Source organism: Misgurnus anguillicaudatus, chromosome 14, assembly GCF_027580225.2.
Source record: "Misgurnus anguillicaudatus chromosome 14, ASM2758022v2, whole genome shotgun sequence".
NCBI classification, from domain to species: Eukaryota; Metazoa; Chordata; class Actinopteri; order Cypriniformes; family Cobitidae; genus Misgurnus; species Misgurnus anguillicaudatus.
In genome coordinates this window covers 5,838,515-5,855,019 of record NC_073350.2, presented here as the reverse complement: position 1 = coordinate 5,855,019, position 16,505 = coordinate 5,838,515, and the positions used below count along the sequence as shown (strand labels likewise).

General features: G+C 45.2%; 20 non-coding genes across 20 annotated transcripts; all 20 read right to left on the bottom strand.

The window, feature by feature from the left end:
- Positions 1–734: 734 nt before the first annotated feature.
- Positions 735–807, bottom strand: trnav-aac (transfer RNA valine (anticodon AAC)). The gene has a single exon. It is a non-coding gene; the product is annotated as a tRNA-Val (tRNA).
- An 820-nt stretch (positions 808–1,627) lies between these two features.
- Positions 1,628–1,699, bottom strand: trnac-gca (transfer RNA cysteine (anticodon GCA)). Its single transcript has one exon. It is a non-coding gene; the product is annotated as a tRNA-Cys (tRNA).
- Positions 1,700–2,181: 482 nt separating this feature from the next.
- trnas-gcu (transfer RNA serine (anticodon GCU)) lies at positions 2,182–2,263 on the bottom strand. Its single transcript has one exon. It is a non-coding gene; the product is annotated as a tRNA-Ser (tRNA).
- Positions 2,264–3,068: 805 nt separating this feature from the next.
- trnav-aac (transfer RNA valine (anticodon AAC)) lies at positions 3,069–3,141 on the bottom strand. The gene has a single exon. It is a non-coding gene; the product is annotated as a tRNA-Val (tRNA).
- A 775-nt stretch (positions 3,142–3,916) lies between these two features.
- On the bottom strand, positions 3,917–3,988 carry trnac-gca (transfer RNA cysteine (anticodon GCA)). The gene has a single exon. It is a non-coding gene; the product is annotated as a tRNA-Cys (tRNA).
- Positions 3,989–4,470: 482 nt separating this feature from the next.
- On the bottom strand, positions 4,471–4,552 carry trnas-gcu (transfer RNA serine (anticodon GCU)). The gene has a single exon. It is a non-coding gene; the product is annotated as a tRNA-Ser (tRNA).
- A 1,047-nt stretch (positions 4,553–5,599) lies between these two features.
- trnav-aac (transfer RNA valine (anticodon AAC)) lies at positions 5,600–5,672 on the bottom strand. Its single transcript has one exon. It is a non-coding gene; the product is annotated as a tRNA-Val (tRNA).
- An 820-nt stretch (positions 5,673–6,492) lies between these two features.
- trnac-gca (transfer RNA cysteine (anticodon GCA)) lies at positions 6,493–6,564 on the bottom strand. The gene has a single exon. It is a non-coding gene; the product is annotated as a tRNA-Cys (tRNA).
- A 482-nt stretch (positions 6,565–7,046) lies between these two features.
- Positions 7,047–7,128, bottom strand: trnas-gcu (transfer RNA serine (anticodon GCU)). Its single transcript has one exon. It is a non-coding gene; the product is annotated as a tRNA-Ser (tRNA).
- An 805-nt stretch (positions 7,129–7,933) lies between these two features.
- Positions 7,934–8,006, bottom strand: trnav-aac (transfer RNA valine (anticodon AAC)). Its single transcript has one exon. It is a non-coding gene; the product is annotated as a tRNA-Val (tRNA).
- Positions 8,007–8,826: 820 nt separating this feature from the next.
- Positions 8,827–8,898, bottom strand: trnac-gca (transfer RNA cysteine (anticodon GCA)). Its single transcript has one exon. It is a non-coding gene; the product is annotated as a tRNA-Cys (tRNA).
- A 482-nt stretch (positions 8,899–9,380) lies between these two features.
- Positions 9,381–9,462, bottom strand: trnas-gcu (transfer RNA serine (anticodon GCU)). The gene has a single exon. It is a non-coding gene; the product is annotated as a tRNA-Ser (tRNA).
- A 1,172-nt stretch (positions 9,463–10,634) lies between these two features.
- trnas-gcu (transfer RNA serine (anticodon GCU)) lies at positions 10,635–10,716 on the bottom strand. The gene has a single exon. It is a non-coding gene; the product is annotated as a tRNA-Ser (tRNA).
- A 568-nt stretch (positions 10,717–11,284) lies between these two features.
- On the bottom strand, positions 11,285–11,357 carry trnav-aac (transfer RNA valine (anticodon AAC)). Its single transcript has one exon. It is a non-coding gene; the product is annotated as a tRNA-Val (tRNA).
- Positions 11,358–12,132: 775 nt separating this feature from the next.
- On the bottom strand, positions 12,133–12,204 carry trnac-gca (transfer RNA cysteine (anticodon GCA)). The gene has a single exon. It is a non-coding gene; the product is annotated as a tRNA-Cys (tRNA).
- A 482-nt stretch (positions 12,205–12,686) lies between these two features.
- On the bottom strand, positions 12,687–12,768 carry trnas-gcu (transfer RNA serine (anticodon GCU)). The gene has a single exon. It is a non-coding gene; the product is annotated as a tRNA-Ser (tRNA).
- An 805-nt stretch (positions 12,769–13,573) lies between these two features.
- On the bottom strand, positions 13,574–13,646 carry trnav-aac (transfer RNA valine (anticodon AAC)). Its single transcript has one exon. It is a non-coding gene; the product is annotated as a tRNA-Val (tRNA).
- An 820-nt stretch (positions 13,647–14,466) lies between these two features.
- On the bottom strand, positions 14,467–14,538 carry trnac-gca (transfer RNA cysteine (anticodon GCA)). Its single transcript has one exon. It is a non-coding gene; the product is annotated as a tRNA-Cys (tRNA).
- A 482-nt stretch (positions 14,539–15,020) lies between these two features.
- On the bottom strand, positions 15,021–15,102 carry trnas-gcu (transfer RNA serine (anticodon GCU)). The gene has a single exon. It is a non-coding gene; the product is annotated as a tRNA-Ser (tRNA).
- Positions 15,103–15,907: 805 nt separating this feature from the next.
- On the bottom strand, positions 15,908–15,980 carry trnav-aac (transfer RNA valine (anticodon AAC)). Its single transcript has one exon. It is a non-coding gene; the product is annotated as a tRNA-Val (tRNA).
- Between the last annotated feature and the right edge of the window lie 525 nt (positions 15,981–16,505).

The following is a 16,505-nucleotide window of genomic DNA, read 5'->3' as shown; positions in this document are numbered from 1 at the left end:
GGGTGCATCAAATTGTTTCCGTTGTTGATGTAATTAAACGTTATCTTTTAGAAAGAGTTCATTTTGGCCTAACATAAGGTAAACGCCTGAGGAGAACTGTGCATGAGCAATCCATCGCCTTAGACATGTTTAGTAATAATATCAAGGACTGACCTTTAATTGATTGGGGTTCTTTTTCAAAATTGTTTTCAACGGATTTCAACATGAAACAGGTAAAAACCAAACGAGACATTCAAGACTTTATGTAAAGGGAACAAGAGGTTTTCATTGGCTTATCAACACAGCCAACTGGCTGGGTATTGTTGACTAAACCTCAGTACGCTTACCCGCCGTACGTTCAACTAACACTTACCGAAGATCAGGTTTACAATAACGTGCATCAAACTGATGTAACTGTTGAGGTAGTTAAATCAACATGACCAAAACCCTGTCATATGTCTAACAAAGTGTTTATTTCAGTCAAACCGAGGACTTTTTGTGATAACCACATCACCACAGAAACCTGTTCATTTGGATTCTTTGGTTATTTTGATAGATTTGGCCACACATTTTCTCTCTGTGCAACACTCCCCAAAGGGGCAACGCTTTTCGCCCACTTGCGAACTGGCCACCTTTCATGCGTGAAGCAAATATGACGGGCGGAACTGTGTGTAACTTTAAAAGTGCTTCATGACACAAGGAGTAACGTGTCTCAAGAAAGGCATTTAACTCGCAGCGTATCAAAAGGAAGGCACTGTTTCTGCCCGGTTTCGAACCGAGGACCTTTCGGGTGTTAGGCGAACGTGATAACCACTACACTACAGATACCTAGACGCTGTGACACTTGGTTGATTTAACAGATTTTGTCACATATTTTGCGGTCGTTTGAAGGAACCGCACAAACTGTATGAGAAAGGCGGCGCATTTCCCAGGAATGCATGGATGCTTCTTCTGAAACCTGCAAACAGCCACACACTTCTTAGTTCGGGTATCTCCCCCGATTTGTTTCAGACGTGAAGTTTGAGCAGTCAAGTCGCAGCTCTGCGATCTGACCGAATAGTGCAGATATCTCCAAACCTGCTCCTGGTCGGCTACCGTCCTGCAGACTTCAGTTTCAACCCACCTCCAACACACCTGCCTGTAATTATCAAGCAATCCTGAACACCTTGATTAGCTGCTTCAGCTATGTTTCATTGGGGTTGGAGCTAAAATCTGCAAGGCGGGAGCTCACCAGGAGCAGGGTCGGAGTAGAGTGTGAGCACACAATTCGTGAGCTTTGGCTTCACGTCGCATGGGATTTACTCGTTAAGTGTACGTTGGCATTTAGCCACGACTGTGCTGAAATGGCACAGTGTATGCTCGTCTTTAGCGTTAGAACAGGGGTAGGCAACGCCGGTCCTGAAGTGCCGCAGTCCTGCAGATTTTACTTCCAACCCTGATTAAACCTCATCCACCTGTAGTTCTCAGGTGAGCCTTCAGACCGTGGTTAGCCGATTCATGTGTGCTTGATTTGAGCTGGAGCTAAACTCTGCAGGGCTGCTGCACTCCAGGACCGACGTTTGCCTACCCCTACGTTAAAAGGATCCAGGATGAGCTTTGAATTAGAAATATTGGTGTGCCAAAGTACGAACATACAGGCTTACAGCCAAGGGGGCACCCGGATTTGAACCAGGGACCTCTTGATCTGCAGTCAAATGCTCTACCACTGAGCTATACCCCCTCTGTGAAGACATGTGGCCGAAGAATTGAAAAAGGATCATGTGTTATACTTCACCACAGTTAAAGCTGTCGTGATAATGTCCAAGTGAACCGTTAGACCTCCCTATCTGCGTTTAAACGCTCTAGCACTGACCTATAGAAATTGTGCTAGAGACAACGTATGTTTTCAACCATTCCACTAATGTTTTTCAGTTGTTATGATTCAGGTTCTGTTCCTCTTACAGCAAACATCAACAAAGGAACCGCTCAACAGAGTCTTTACCACTTTCTAGAATCTAGACAGTTGGCACATAGCATGGACTTTAGAGTCTGAAAACACTCAAGTGTCCCCCAGAGACTCTGGCATGTAAAGACTTCAAAACTGGTGAAAAGAAAACGCGTTGCTTTCTCTACTGGCTAGCAGACCACATCTACAGGTGTGAGACGCAACGCAACCTGCGGCAATCTTGCATCTTAAAGACAGTTCAGTATCACAACGACAGACGACGAGGATGGGATTCGAACCCACGCGTGCAGAGCACAATGGATTAGCAGTCCATCGCCTTAACCACTCTGCCACCTCGTCACGTGAAACTTCCCTGGAACCCCTGCCGTTGCGCATTTTGCGATTCCTAAATTGCCAGCAAGTACGTAGTAGGGTGCATCAAATTGTTTCCGTTGTTGATGTAATTAAACGTTATCTTTTAGAAAGAGTTCATTTTGGCCTAACATAAGGTAAACGCCTGAGGAGAACTGTGCATGAGCAATCCATCGCCTTAGACATGTTTAGTAATAATATCAAGGACTGACCTTTAATTGATTGGGGTTCTTTTTCAAAATTGTTTTCAACGGATTTCAACATGAAACAGGTAAAAACCAAACGAGACATTCAAGACTTTATGTAAAGGGAACAAGAGGTTTTCATTGGCTTATCAACACAGCCAACTGGCTGGGTATTGTTGACTAAACCTCAGTACGCTTACCCGCCGTACGTTCAACTAACACTTACCGAAGATCAGGTTTACAATAACGTGCATCAAACTGATGTAACTGTTGAGGTAGTTAAATCAACATGACCAAAACCCTGTCATATGTCTAACAAAGTGTTTATTTCAGTCAAACCGAGGACTTTTTGTGATAACCACATCACCACAGAAACCTGTTCATTTGGATTCTTTGGTTATTTTGATAGATTTGGCCACACATTTTCTCTCTGTGCAACACTCCCCAAAGGGGCAACGCTTTTCGCCCACTTGCGAACTGGCCACCTTTCATGCGTGAAGCAAATATGACGGGCGGAACTGTGTGTAACTTTAAAAGTGCTTCATGACACAAGGAGTAACGTGTCTCAAGAAAGGCATTTAACTCGCAGCGTATCAAAAGGAAGGCGCTGTTTCTGCCCGGTTTCGAACCGAGGACCTTTCGGGTGTTAGGCGAACGTGATAACCACTACACTACAGATACCTAGACGCTGTGACACTTGGTTGATTTAACAGATTTTGTCACATATTTTGCGGTCGTTTGAAGGAACCGCACAAACTGTATGAGAAAGGCGGCGCATGTCCCAGGAATGCATGGATGCTTCTTCTGAAACCTGCAAACAGCCACACACTTCTTAGTTCGGGTATCTCCCCCGATTTGTTTCAGACGTGAAGTTTGAGCAGTCAAGTCGCAGCTCTGCGATCTGACCGAATAGTGCAGATATCTCCAAACCTGCTCCTGGTCGGCTACCGTCCTGCAGACTTCAGTTTCAACCCACCTCCAACACACCTGCCTGTAATTATCAAGCAACCCTGAACACCTTGATTAGCTGCTTCAGCTATGTTTCATTGGGGTTGGAGCTAAAATATGCAAGGCGGGAGCTCACCAGGAGCAGGGTCGCATGGGATTTACTCGTTAAGTGTACGTTGGCATTTAGCCACGACTGTGCTGAAATGGCACAGTGTATGCTCGTCTTTAGCGTTAGAACAGGGGTAGGCAACGCCGGTCCTGAAGTGCCGCAGTCCTGCAGATTTTACTTCCAACCCTGATTAAACCTCATCCACCTGTAGTTCTCAGGTGAGCCTTCAGACCTTGGTTAGCCGATTCATGTGTGCTTGATTTGAGCTGGAGCTAAACTCTGCAGGGCTGCTGCACTCCAGGACCGACGTTTGCCTACCCCTACGTTAAAAGGATCCAGGATGAACTTTGAATTAGAAATATTGGTGTGCCAAACTACGAACATACAGGCTTACGGCCAAGGGGGCACCCGGATTTGAACCGGGGACCTCTTGATCTGCAGTCAAATGCTCTACCACTGAGCTATACCCCCTCTGAGAAGACATGTGGCCGAAGAATTGAAAAAGGATCATGTGTTATACTTCACCACAGTTAAAGCTGTCGTGATAATATCCAAGTGAACCGTTAGACCTCCCTATCTGCGTTTAAACGCTCTAGCACTGACCTATAGAAATTGTGCTAGAGACAACGTATGTTTTCAACCATTCCGCTAATGTTTTTCAGTTGTTATGATTCAGGTTCTGTTCCTCTTACAGAAAACATCAACAAAGGAACCGTTTAACAGAGTCTTTACCACTTTCTAGAATCTAGACAGTTGGCACATAGCATGGACTTTAGAGTCTGAAAACACTCAAGTGTCCCCCAGAGACTCTGGCATGTAAAGACTTCAAAACTGGTGAAAAGAAAACGGGTTGCTTTCTCTACTGGCTAGCAGACCACATCTACAGGTGTGAGACGCAACGCAACCTGCGGCAATCTTGCATCTTAAAGACAGTTCAGTATCACAACGACAGCCGACGAGGATGGGATTCGAACCCACGCGTGCAGAGCACAATGGATTAGCAGTCCATCGCCTTAACCACTCGGCCACCTCGTCACGTGAAACTTCCCTGGAACCCCTGCCGTTGCGCATTTTGCGATTCCTAAATTGCCAGCAAGTACGTAGTAGGGTGCATCAAATTGTTTCCGTTGTTGATGTAATTAAACGTTATCTTTTAGAAAGAGTTCATTTTGGCCTAACATAAGGTAAACGCCTGAGGAGAACTGTGCATGAGCAATCCATCGCCTTAGACATGTTTAGTAATAATATCAAGGACTGACCTTTAATTGATTGGGGTTCTTTTTCAAAATTGTTTTCAACGGATTTCAACATGAAACAGGTAAAAACCAAACGAGACATTCAAGACTTTATGTTAAGGGAACAAGAGGTTTTCATTGGCTTATCAACACAGCCAACTGGCTGGGTATTGTTGACTAAACCTCAGTACACTTACCCGCCGTACGTTCAACTAACACTTACCGAAGATCAGGTTTACAATAACGTGCATCAAACTGATGTAACTGTTGAGGTAGTTAAATCAACATGACCAAAACCCTGTCATATGTCTAACAAAGTGTTTATTTCAGTCAAACCGAGGACTTTATGTGATAACCACATCACCACAGAAACGTTTTCATTTGGATTCTTTGGTTATTTTAATAGATTTGGCCACACATTTTCTCTCTGTGCAACACTCCCCAAAGGGGCAACGCTTTTCGCCCACTTGCGAACTGGCCACCTTTCATGCGTGAAGCAAATATGACGGGCGGAACTGTGTGTAACTTTAAGGGGCAGTTTCCCGGACAGGGATTAGACTAGTCCTAGACTAAACTAAATGTAAGAGCTGTCCAAACTGAAAACAACTTGCACTGACATATCTTAAAATACATCAGTGCTCTTTGTTTTGCCTTAAAATGCTCACAAGTAAGGTTTTTAGTAAGGCATGTTTGTTAAAACTAGTTATATTTCCTAATTAAACTAAGGCCTAGTCCTGGTTTAAACTAATCCCTGTTCGGGAAACCACCCCAAAAAGTGCTTCATGACACAAGGAGTAACGTGTCTCAAGAAAGGCATTTAACTCGCAGCGTATCAAAAGGAAGGCGCTGTTTCTGCCCGGTGCCGAACCGAGGACCTTTCGCGTGTTAGGCGAACGTGATAACCACTACACTACAGAAACCTAGACACTGTGACACTTGGTTGATTTAACAGATTTTGTCACATATTTTGGCGGTCGTTTGAAGGAACCGCACAAACTGTATGAGAAAGGCGGTGCATTTCCCAGGAATGCATGGATGCTTCTTCTGAAACTGCAAACAGCCACACACTTCTTAGTTCGGGTATCTCCCCCGATTTGTTTCAGACGTGAAGTTTGAGCAGTCAAGTCACAGCTCTGCGATCTGACCGAATAGTGCAGGTATCTCCAAACCTGCTCCTGGTCGGCTACCGTCCTGCAGACTTCAGTTTCAACCCACCTCCAACACACCTGCCTGTAATTATCAAGCAACCCTGAACACCTTGATTAGCTGCTTCAGCTATGTTTCATTGGGGTTGGAGCTAAAATCTGCAAGGCGGGAGCTCACCAGGAGCAGGGTCGGAGTAGAGTGTGAGCACACAATTCGTTAGCTTTGGCTTCACGTCGCATGGGATTTACTCGTTAAGTGTACGTTGACATTTAGCCACGACTGTGCTGAAATGGCACAGTGTATGCTCGTCTTTAGCGTTAGAACAGGGGTAGGCAACGCCGGTCCTGAAGTGCCGCAGTCCTGCAGATTTTACTTCCAACCCTGATTAAACCTCATCCACCTGTAGTTCTCAGGTGAGCCTTCAGACCGTGGTTAGCCGATTCATGTGTGCTTGATTTGAGCTGGAGCTAAACTCTGCAGGGCTGCTGCACTCCAGGACCGACGTTTGCCTACCCCTACGTTAAAAGGATCCAGGATGAACTTTGAATTAGAAATATTGGTGTGCCAAACTACGAACATACAGGCTTACAGCCAAGGGGGCACCCGGATTTGAACCAGGGACCTCTTGATCTGCAGTCAAATGCTCTACCACTGAGCTATACCCCCTCTGAGAAGACATGTGGCCGAAGAATTGAAAAAGGATCATGTGTTATACTTCACCACAGTTAAAGCTGTCGTGATAATGTCCAAGTGAACCGTTAGACCTCCCTATCTGCGTTTAAACGCTCTAGCACTGACCTATAGAAATTGTGCTAGAGACAACGTATGTTTTCAACCATTCCGCTAATGTTTTTCAGTTGTTATGATTCAGGTTCTGTTCCTCTTACAGCAAACATCAACAAAGGAACCGCTCAACAGAGTCTTTACCACTTTCTAGAATCTAGACAGTTGGCACATAGCATGGACTTTAGAGTCTGAAAACACTCAAGTGTCCCCCAGAGACTCTGGCATGTAAAGACTTCAAAACTGGTGAAAAGAAAACGCGTTGCTTTCTCTACTGGCTAGCAGACCACATCTACAGGTGTGAGACGCAACGCAACCTGCGGCAATCTTGCATCTTAAAGACAGTTCAGTATCACAACGACAGACGACGAGGATGGGATTCGAACCCACGCGTGCAGAGCACAATGGATTAGCAGTCCATCGCCTTAACCACTCGGCCACCTCGTCACGTGAAACTTCCCTGGAACCCCTGCCGTTGCGCATTTTGCGATTCCTAAATTGCCAGCAAGTATGTAGTAGGGTGCATCAAATTGTTTCCGTTGTTGATGTAATTAAACGTTATCTTTTAGAAAGAGTTCATTTTGGCCTAACATAAGGTAAACGCCTGAGGAGAACTGTGCATGAGCAATCCATCGCCTTAGACATGTTTAGTAATAATATCAAGGACTGACCTTTAATTGATTGGGGTTCTTTTTCAAAATTGTTTTCAACGGATTTCAACATGAAACAGGTAAAAACCAAACGAGACATTCAAGACTTTATGTAAAGGGAACAAGAGGTTTTCATTGGCTTATCAACACAGCCAACTGGCTGGGTATTGTTGACTAAACCTCAGTACGCTTACCCGCCGTACGTTCAACTAACACTTACCGAAGATCAGGTTTACAATAACGTGCATCAAACTGATGTAACTGTTGAGGTAGTTAAATCAACATGACCAAAACCCTGTCATATGTCTAACAAAGTGTTTATTTCAGTCAAACCGAGGACTTTTTGTGATAACCACATCACCACAGAAACCTGTTCATTTGGATTCTTTGGTTATTTTGATAGATTTGGCCACACATTTTCTCTCTGTGCAACACTCCCCAAAGGGGCAACGCTTTTCGCCCACTTGCGAACTGGCCACCTTTCATGCGTGAAGCAAATATGACGGGCGGAACTGTGTGTAACTTTAAAAGTGCTTCATGACACAAGGAGTAACGTGTCTCAAGAAAGGCATTTAACTCGCAGCGTATCAAAAGGAAGGCGCTGTTTCTGCCCGGTTTCGAACCGAGGACCTTTCGGGTGTTAGGCGAACGTGATAACCACTACACTACAGATACCTAGACGCTGTGACACTTGGTTGATTTAACAGATTTTGTCACATATTTTGCGGTCGTTTGAAGGAACCGCACAAACTGTATGAGAAAGGCGGCGCATTTCCCAGGAATGCATGGATGCTTCTTCTGAAACCTGCAAACAGCCACACACTTCTTAGTTCGGGTATCTCCCCCGATTTGTTTCAGACGTGAAGTTTGAGCAGTCAAGTCGCAGCTCTGCGATCTGACCGAATAGTGCAGATATCTCCAAACCTGCTCCTGGTCGGCTACCGTCCTGCAGACTTCAGTTTCAACCCACCTCCAACACACCTGCCTGTAATTATCAAGCAATCCTGAACACCTTGATTAGCTGCTTCAGCTATGTTTCATTGGGGTTGGAGCTAAAATCTGCAAGGCGGGAGCTCAACAGGAGCAGGGTCGGAGTAGAGTGTGAGCACACAATTCGTGAGCTTTGGCTTCACGTCGCATGGGATTTACTCGTTAAGTGTACGTTGGCATTTAGCCACGACTGTGCTGAAATGGCACAGTGTATGCTCGTCTTTAGCGTTAGAACAGGGGTAGGCAACGCCGGTCCTGAAGTGCCGCAGTCCTGCAGATTTTACTTCCAACCCTGATTAAACCTCATCCACCTGTAGTTCTCAGGTGAGCCTTCAGACCGTGGTTAGCCGATTCATGTGTGCTTGATTTGAGCTGGAGCTAAACTCTGCAGGGCTGCTGCACTCCAGGACCGACGTTTGCCTACCCCTACGTTAAAAGGATCCATGATGAACTTTGAATTAGAAATATTGGTGTGCCAAAGTACGAACATACAGGCTTACAGCCAAGGGGGCACCCGGATTTGAACCAGGGACCTCTTGATCTGCAGTCAAATGCTCTACCACTGAGCTATACCCCCTCTGAGAAGACATGTGGCCGAAGAATTGAAAAAGGATCATGTGTTATACTTCACCACAGTTAAAGCTGTCGTGATAATGTCCAAGTGAACCGTTAGACCTCCCTATCTGCGTTTAAACGCTCTAGCACTGACCTATAGAAATTGTGCTAGAGACAACGTATGTTTTCAACCATTCCGCTAATGTTTTTCAGTTGTTATGATTCAGGTTCTGTTCCTCTTACAGCAAACATCAACAAAGGAACCGCTCAACAGAGTCTTTACCACTTTCTAGAATCTAGACAGTTGGCACATAGCATGGACTTTAGAGTCTGAAAACACTCAAGTGTCCCCCAGAGACTCTGGCATGTAAAGACTTCAAAACTGGTGAAAAGAAAACGCGTTGCTTTCTCTACTGGCTAGCAGACCACATCTACAGGTGTGAGACGCAACGCAACCTGCGGCAATCTTGCATCTTAAAGACAGTTCAGTATCACAACGACAGACGACGAGGATGGGATTCGAACCCACGCGTGCAGAGCACAATGGATTAGCAGTCCATCGCCTTAACCACTCTGCCACCTCGTCACGTGAAACTTCCCTGGAACCCCTGCCGTTGCGCATTTTGCGATTCCTAAATTGCCAGCAAGTACGTAGTAGGGTGCATCAAATTGTTTCCGTTGTTGATGTAATTAAACGTTATCTTTTAGAAAGAGTTCATTTTGGCCTAACATAAGGTAAACGCCTGAGGAGAACTGTGCATGAGCAATCCATTGCCTTAGACATGTTTAGTAATAATATCAAGGACTGACCTTTAATTGATTGGGGTTCTTTTTCAAAATTGTTTTCAACGGATTTCAACATGAAACAGGTAAAAACCAAACGAGACATTCAAGACTTTATGTAAAGGGAACAAGAGGTTTTCATTGGCTTATCAACACAGCCAACTGGCTGGGTATTGTTGACTAAACCTCAGTACGCTTACCCGCCGTACGTTCAACTAACACTTACCGAAGATCAGGTTTACAATAACGTGCATCAAACTGATGTAACTGTTGAGGTAGTTAAATCAACATGACCAAAACCCTGTCATATGTCTAACAAAGTGTTTATTTCAGTCAAACCGAGGACTTTTTGTGATAACCACATCACCACAGAAACCTGTTCATTTGGATTCTTTGGTTATTTTGATAGATTTGGCCACACATTTTCTCTCTGTGCAACACTCCCCAAAGGGGCAACGCTTTTCGCCCACTTGCGAACTGGCCACCTTTCATGCGTGAAGCAAATATGACGGGCGGAACTGTGTGTAACTTTAAAAGTGCTTCATGACACAGTTAAAGCTGTCGTGATAATGTCCAAGTGAACCGTTAGACCTCCCTATCTGCGTTTAAACGCTCTAGCACTGACCTATAGAAATTGTGCTAGAGACAACGTATGTTTTCAACCATTCCGCTAATGTTTTTCAGTTGTTATGATTCAGGTTCTGTTCCTCTTACAGCAAACATCAACAAAGGAACCGCTCAACAGAGTCTTTACCACTTTCTAGAATCTAGACAGTTGGCACATAGCATGGACTTTAGAGTCTGAAAACACTCAAGTGTCCCCCAGAGACTCTGGCATGTAAAGACTTCAAAACTGGTGAAAAGAAAACGCGTTGCTTTCTCTACTGGCTAGCAGACCACATCTACAGGTGTGAGACGCAACGCAACCTGCGGCAATCTTGCATCTTAAAGACAGTTCAGTATCACAACGACAGACGACGAGGATGGGATTCGAACCCACGCGTGCAGAGCACAATGGATTAGCAGTCCATCGCCTTAACCACTCGGCCACCTCGTCACGTGAAACTTCCCTGGAACCCCTGCCGTTGCGCATTTTGCGATTCCTAAATTGCCAGCAAGTACGTAGTAGGGTGCATCAAATTGTTTCCGTTGTTGATGTAATTAAACGTTATCTTTTAGAAAGAGGGGTATTGTTGACTAAACCTCAGTACGCTTACCCGCCGTACGTTCAACTAACACTTACCGAAGATCAGGTTTACAATAACGTGCATCAAACTGATGTAACTGTTGAGGTAGTTAAATCAACATGACCAAAACCCTGTCATATGTCTAACAAAGTGTTTATTTCAGTCAAACCGAGGACTTTTTGTGATAACCACATCACCACAGAAACCTGTTCATTTGGATTCTTTGGTTATTTTGATAGATTTGGCCACACATTTTCTCTCTGTGCAACACTCCCCAAAGGGGCAACGCTTTTCGCCCACTTGCGAACTGGCCACCTTTCATGCGTGAAGCAAATATGACGGGCGGAACTGTGTGTAACTTTAAAAGTGCTTCATGACACAAGGAGTAACGTGTCTCAAGAAAGGCATTTAACTCGCAGCGTATCAAAAGGAAGGCGCTGTTTCTGCCCGGTTTCGAACCGAGGACCTTTCGGGTGTTAGGCGAACGTGATAACCACTACACTACAGATACCTAGACGCTGTGACACTTGGTTGATTTAACAGATTTTGTCACATATTTTGCGGTCGTTTGAAGGAACCGCACAAACTGTATGAGAAAGGCGGCGCATTTCCCAGGAATGCATGGATGCTTCTTCTGAAACCTGCAAACAGCCACACACTTCTTAGTTCGGGTATCTCCCCCGATTTGTTTCAGACGTGAAGTTTGAGCAGTCAAGTCGCAGCTCTGCGATCTGACCGAATAGTGCAGATATCTCCAAACCTGCTCCTGGTCGGCTACCGTCCTGCAGACTTCAGTTTCAACCCACCTCCAACACACCTGCCTGTAATTATCAAGCAACCCTGAACACCTTGATTAGCTGCTTCAGCTATGTTTCATTGGGGTTGGAGCTAAAATATGCAAGGCGGGAGCTCACCAGGAGCAGGGTCGCATGGGATTTACTCGTTAAGTGTACGTTGGCATTTAGCCACGACTGTGCTGAAATGGCACAGTGTATGCTCGTCTTTAGCGTTAGAACAGGGGTAGGCAACGCCGGTCCTGAAGTGCCGCAGTCCTGCAGATTTTACTTCCAACCCTGATTAAACCTCATCCACCTGTAGTTCTCAGGTGAGCCTTCAGACCGTGGTTAGCCGATTCATGTGTGCTTGATTTGAGCTGGAGCTAAACTCTGCAGGGCTGCTGCACTCCAGGACCGACGTTTGCCTACCCCTACGTTAAAAGGATCCAGGATGAACTTTGAATTAGAAATATTGGTGTGCCAAACTATGAACATACAGGCTTACAGCCAAGGGGGCACCCGGATTTGAACCAGGGACCTCTTGATCTGCAGTCAAATGCTCTACCACTGAGCTATACCCCCTCTGAGAAGACATGTGGCCGAAGAATTGAAAAAGGATCATGTGTTATACTTCACCACAGTTAAAGCTGTCGTGATAATGTCCAAGTGAACCGTTAGACCTCCCTATCTGCGTTTAAACGCTCTAGCACTGACCTATAGAAATTGTGCTAGAGACAACGTATGTTTTCAACCATTCCGCTAATGTTTTTCAGTTGTTATGATTCAGGTTCTGTTCCTCTTACAGCAAACATCAACAAAGGAACCGCTCAACAGAGTCTTTACCACTTTCTAGAATCTAGACAGTTGGCACATAGCATGGACTTTAGAGTCTGAAAACACTCAAGTGTCCCCCAGAGACTCTGGCATGTAAAGACTTCAAAACTGGTGAAAAGAAAACGCGTTGCTTTCTCTACTGGCTAGCAGACCACATCTACAGGTGTGAGACGCAACGCAACCTGCGGCAATCTTGCATCTTAAAGACAGTTCAGTATCACAACGACAGACGACGAGGATGGGATTCGAACCCACGCGTGCAGAGCACAATGGATTAGCAGTCCATCGCCTTAACCACTCGGCCACCTCGTCACGTGAAACTTCCCTGGAACCCCTGCCGTTGCGCATTTTGCGATTCCTAAATTGCCAGCAAGTACGTAGTAGGGTGCATCAAATTGTTTCCGTTGTTGATGTAATTAAACGTTATCTTTTAGAAAGAGTTCATTTTGGCCTAACATAAGGTAAACGCCTGAGGAGAACTGTGCATGAGCAATCCATCGCCTTAGACATGTTTAGTAATAATATCAAGGACTGACCTTTAATTGATTGGGGTTCTTTTTCAAAATTGTTTTCAACGGATTTCAACATGAAACAGGTAAAAACCAAACGAGACATTCAAGACTTTATGTAAAGGGAACAAGAGGTTTTCATTGGCTTATCAACACAGCCAACTGGCTGGGTATTGTTGACTAAACCTCAGTACGCTTACCCGCCGTACGTTCAACTAACACTTACCGAAGATCAGGTTTACAATAACGTGCATCAAACTGATGTAACTGTTGAGGTAGTTAAATCAACATGACCAAAACCCTGTCATATGTCTAACAAAGTGTTTATTTCAGTCAAACCGAGGACTTTTTGTGATAACCACATCACCACAGAAACCTGTTCATTTGGATTCTTTGGTTATTTTGATAGATTTGGCCACACATTTTCTCTCTGTGCAACACTCCCCAAAGGGGCAACGCTTTTCGCCCACTTGCGAACTGGCCACCTTTCATGCGTGAAGCAAATATGACGGGCGGAACTGTGTGTAACTTTAAAAGTGCTTCATGACACAAGGAGTAACGTGTCTCAAGAAAGGCATTTAACTCGCAGCGTATCAAAAGGAAGGCGCTGTTTCTGCCCGGTTTCGAACCGAGGACCTTTCGGGTGTTAGGCGAACGTGATAACCACTACACTACAGATACCTAGACGCTGTGACACTTGGTTGATTTAACAGATTTTGTCACATATTTTGCGGTCGTTTGAAGGAACCGCACAAACTGTATGAGAAAGGCGGCGCATTTCCCAGGAATGCATGGATGCTTCTTCTGAAACCTGCAAACAGCCACACACTTCTTAGTTCGGGTATCTCCCCCGATTTGTTTCAGACGTGAAGTTTGAGCAGTCAAGTCGCAGCTCTGCGATCTGACCGAATAGTGCAGATATCTCCAAACCTGCTCCTGGTCGGCTACCGTCCTGCAGACTTCAGTTTCAACCCACCTCCAACACACCTGCCTGTAATTATCAAGCAATCCTGAACACCTTGATTAGCTGCTTCAGCTATGTTTCATTGGGGTTGGAGCTAAAATCTGCAAGGCGGGAGCTCACCAGGAGCAGGGTCGGAGTAGAGTGTGAGCACACAATTCGTGAGCTTTGGCTTCACGTCGCATGGGATTTACTCGTTAAGTGTACGTTGGCATTTAGCCACGACTGTGCTGAAATGGCACAGTGTATGCTCGTCTTTAGCGTTAGAACAGGGGTAGGCAACGCCGGTCCTGAAGTGCCGCAGTCCTGCAGATTTTACTTCCAACCCTGATTAAACCTCATCCACCTGTAGTTCTCAGGTGAGCCTTCAGACCGTGGTTAGCCGATTCATGTGTGCTTGATTTGAGCTGGAGCTAAACTCTGCAGGGCTGCTGCACTCCAGGACCGACGTTTGCCTACCCCTACGTTAAAAGGATCCATGATGAACTTTGAATTAGAAATATTGGTGTGCCAAAGTACGAACATACAGGCTTACAGCCAAGGGGGCACCCGGATTTGAACCAGGGACCTCTTGATCTGCAGTCAAATGCTCTACCACTGAGCTATACCCCCTCTGAGAAGACATGTGGCCGAAGAATTGAAAAAGGATCATGTGTTATACTTCACCACAGTTAAAGCTGTCGTGATAATGTCCAAGTGAACCGTTAGACCTCCCTATCTGCGTTTAAACGCTCTAGCACTGACCTATAGAAATTGTGCTAGAGACAACGTATGTTTTCAACCATTCCGCTAATGTTTTTCAGTTGTTATGATTCAGGTTCTGTTCCTCTTACAGCAAACATCAACAAAGGAACCGCTCAACAGAGTCTTTACCACTTTCTAGAATCTAGACAGTTGGCACATAGCATGGACTTTAGAGTCTGAAAACACTCAAGTGTCCCCCAGAGACTCTGGCATGTAAAGACTTCAAAACTGGTGAAAAGAAAACGCGTTGCTTTCTCTACTGGCTAGCAGACCACATCTACAGGTGTGAGACGCAACGCAACCTGCGGCAATCTTGCATCTTAAAGACAGTTCAGTATCACAACGACAGACGACGAGGATGGGATTCGAACCCACGCGTGCAGAGCACAATGGATTAGCAGTCCATCGCCTTAACCACTCTGCCACCTCGTCACGTGAAACTTCCCTGGAACCCCTGCCGTTGCGCATTTTGCGATTCCTAAATTGCCAGCAAGTACGTAGTAGGGTGCATCAAATTGTTTCCGTTGTTGATGTAATTAAACGTTATCTTTTAGAAAGAGTTCATTTTGGCCTAACATAAGGTAAACGCCTGAGGAGAACTGTGCATGAGCAATCCATTGCCTTAGACATGTTTAGTAATAATATCAAGGACTGACCTTTAATTGATTGGGGTTCTTTTTCAAAATTGTTTTCAACGGATTTCAACATGAAACAGGTAAAAACCAAACGAGACATTCAAGACTTTATGTAAAGGGAACAAGAGGTTTTCATTGGCTTATCAACACAGCCAACTGGCTGGGTATTGTTGACTAAACCTCAGTACGCTTACCCGCCGTACGTTCAACTAACACTTACCGAAGATCAGGTTTACAATAACGTGCATCAAACTGATGTAACTGTTGAGGTAGTTAAATCAACATGACCAAAACCCTGTCATATGTCTAACAAAGTGTTTATTTCAGTCAAACCGAGGACTTTTTGTGATAACCACATCACCACAGAAACCTGTTCATTTGGATTCTTTGGTTATTTTGATAGATTTGGCCACACATTTTCTCTCTGTGCAACACTCCCCAAAGGGGCAACGCTTTTCGCCCACTTGCGAACTGGCCACCTTTCATGCGTGAAGCAAATATGACGGGCGGAACTGTGTGTAACTTTAAAAGTGCTTCATGACACAAGGAGTAACGTGTCTCAAGAAAGGCATTTAACTCGCAGCGTATCAAAAGGAAGGCGCTGTTTCTGCCCGGTTTCGAACCGAGGACCTTTCGGGTGTTAGGCGAACGTGATAACCACTACACTACAGATACCTAGACGCTGTGACACTTGGTTGATTTAACAGATTTTGTCACATATTTTGCGGTCGTTTGAAGGAACCGCACAAACTGTATGAGAAAGGCGGCGCATTTCCCAGGAATGCATGGATGCTTCTTCTGAAACCTGCAAACAGCCACACACTTCTTAGTTCGGGTATCTCCCCCGATTTGTTTCAGACGTGAAGTTTGAGCAGTCAAGTCGCAGCTCTGCGATCTGACCGAATAGTGCAGATATCTCCAAACCTGCTCCTGGTCGGCTACCGTCCTGCAGACTTCAGTTTCAACCCACCTCCAACACACCTGCCTGTAATTATCAAGCAACCCTGAACACCTTGATTAGCTGCTTCAGCTATGTTTCATTGGGGTTGGAGCTAAAATATGCAAGGCGGGAGCTCACCAGGAGCAGGGTCGCATGGGATTTACTCGTTAAGTGTACGTTGGCATTTAGCCACGACTGTGCTGAAATGGCACAGTGTATGCTCGTCTTTAGCGTTAGAACAGGGGTAGGCAACGCCGGTC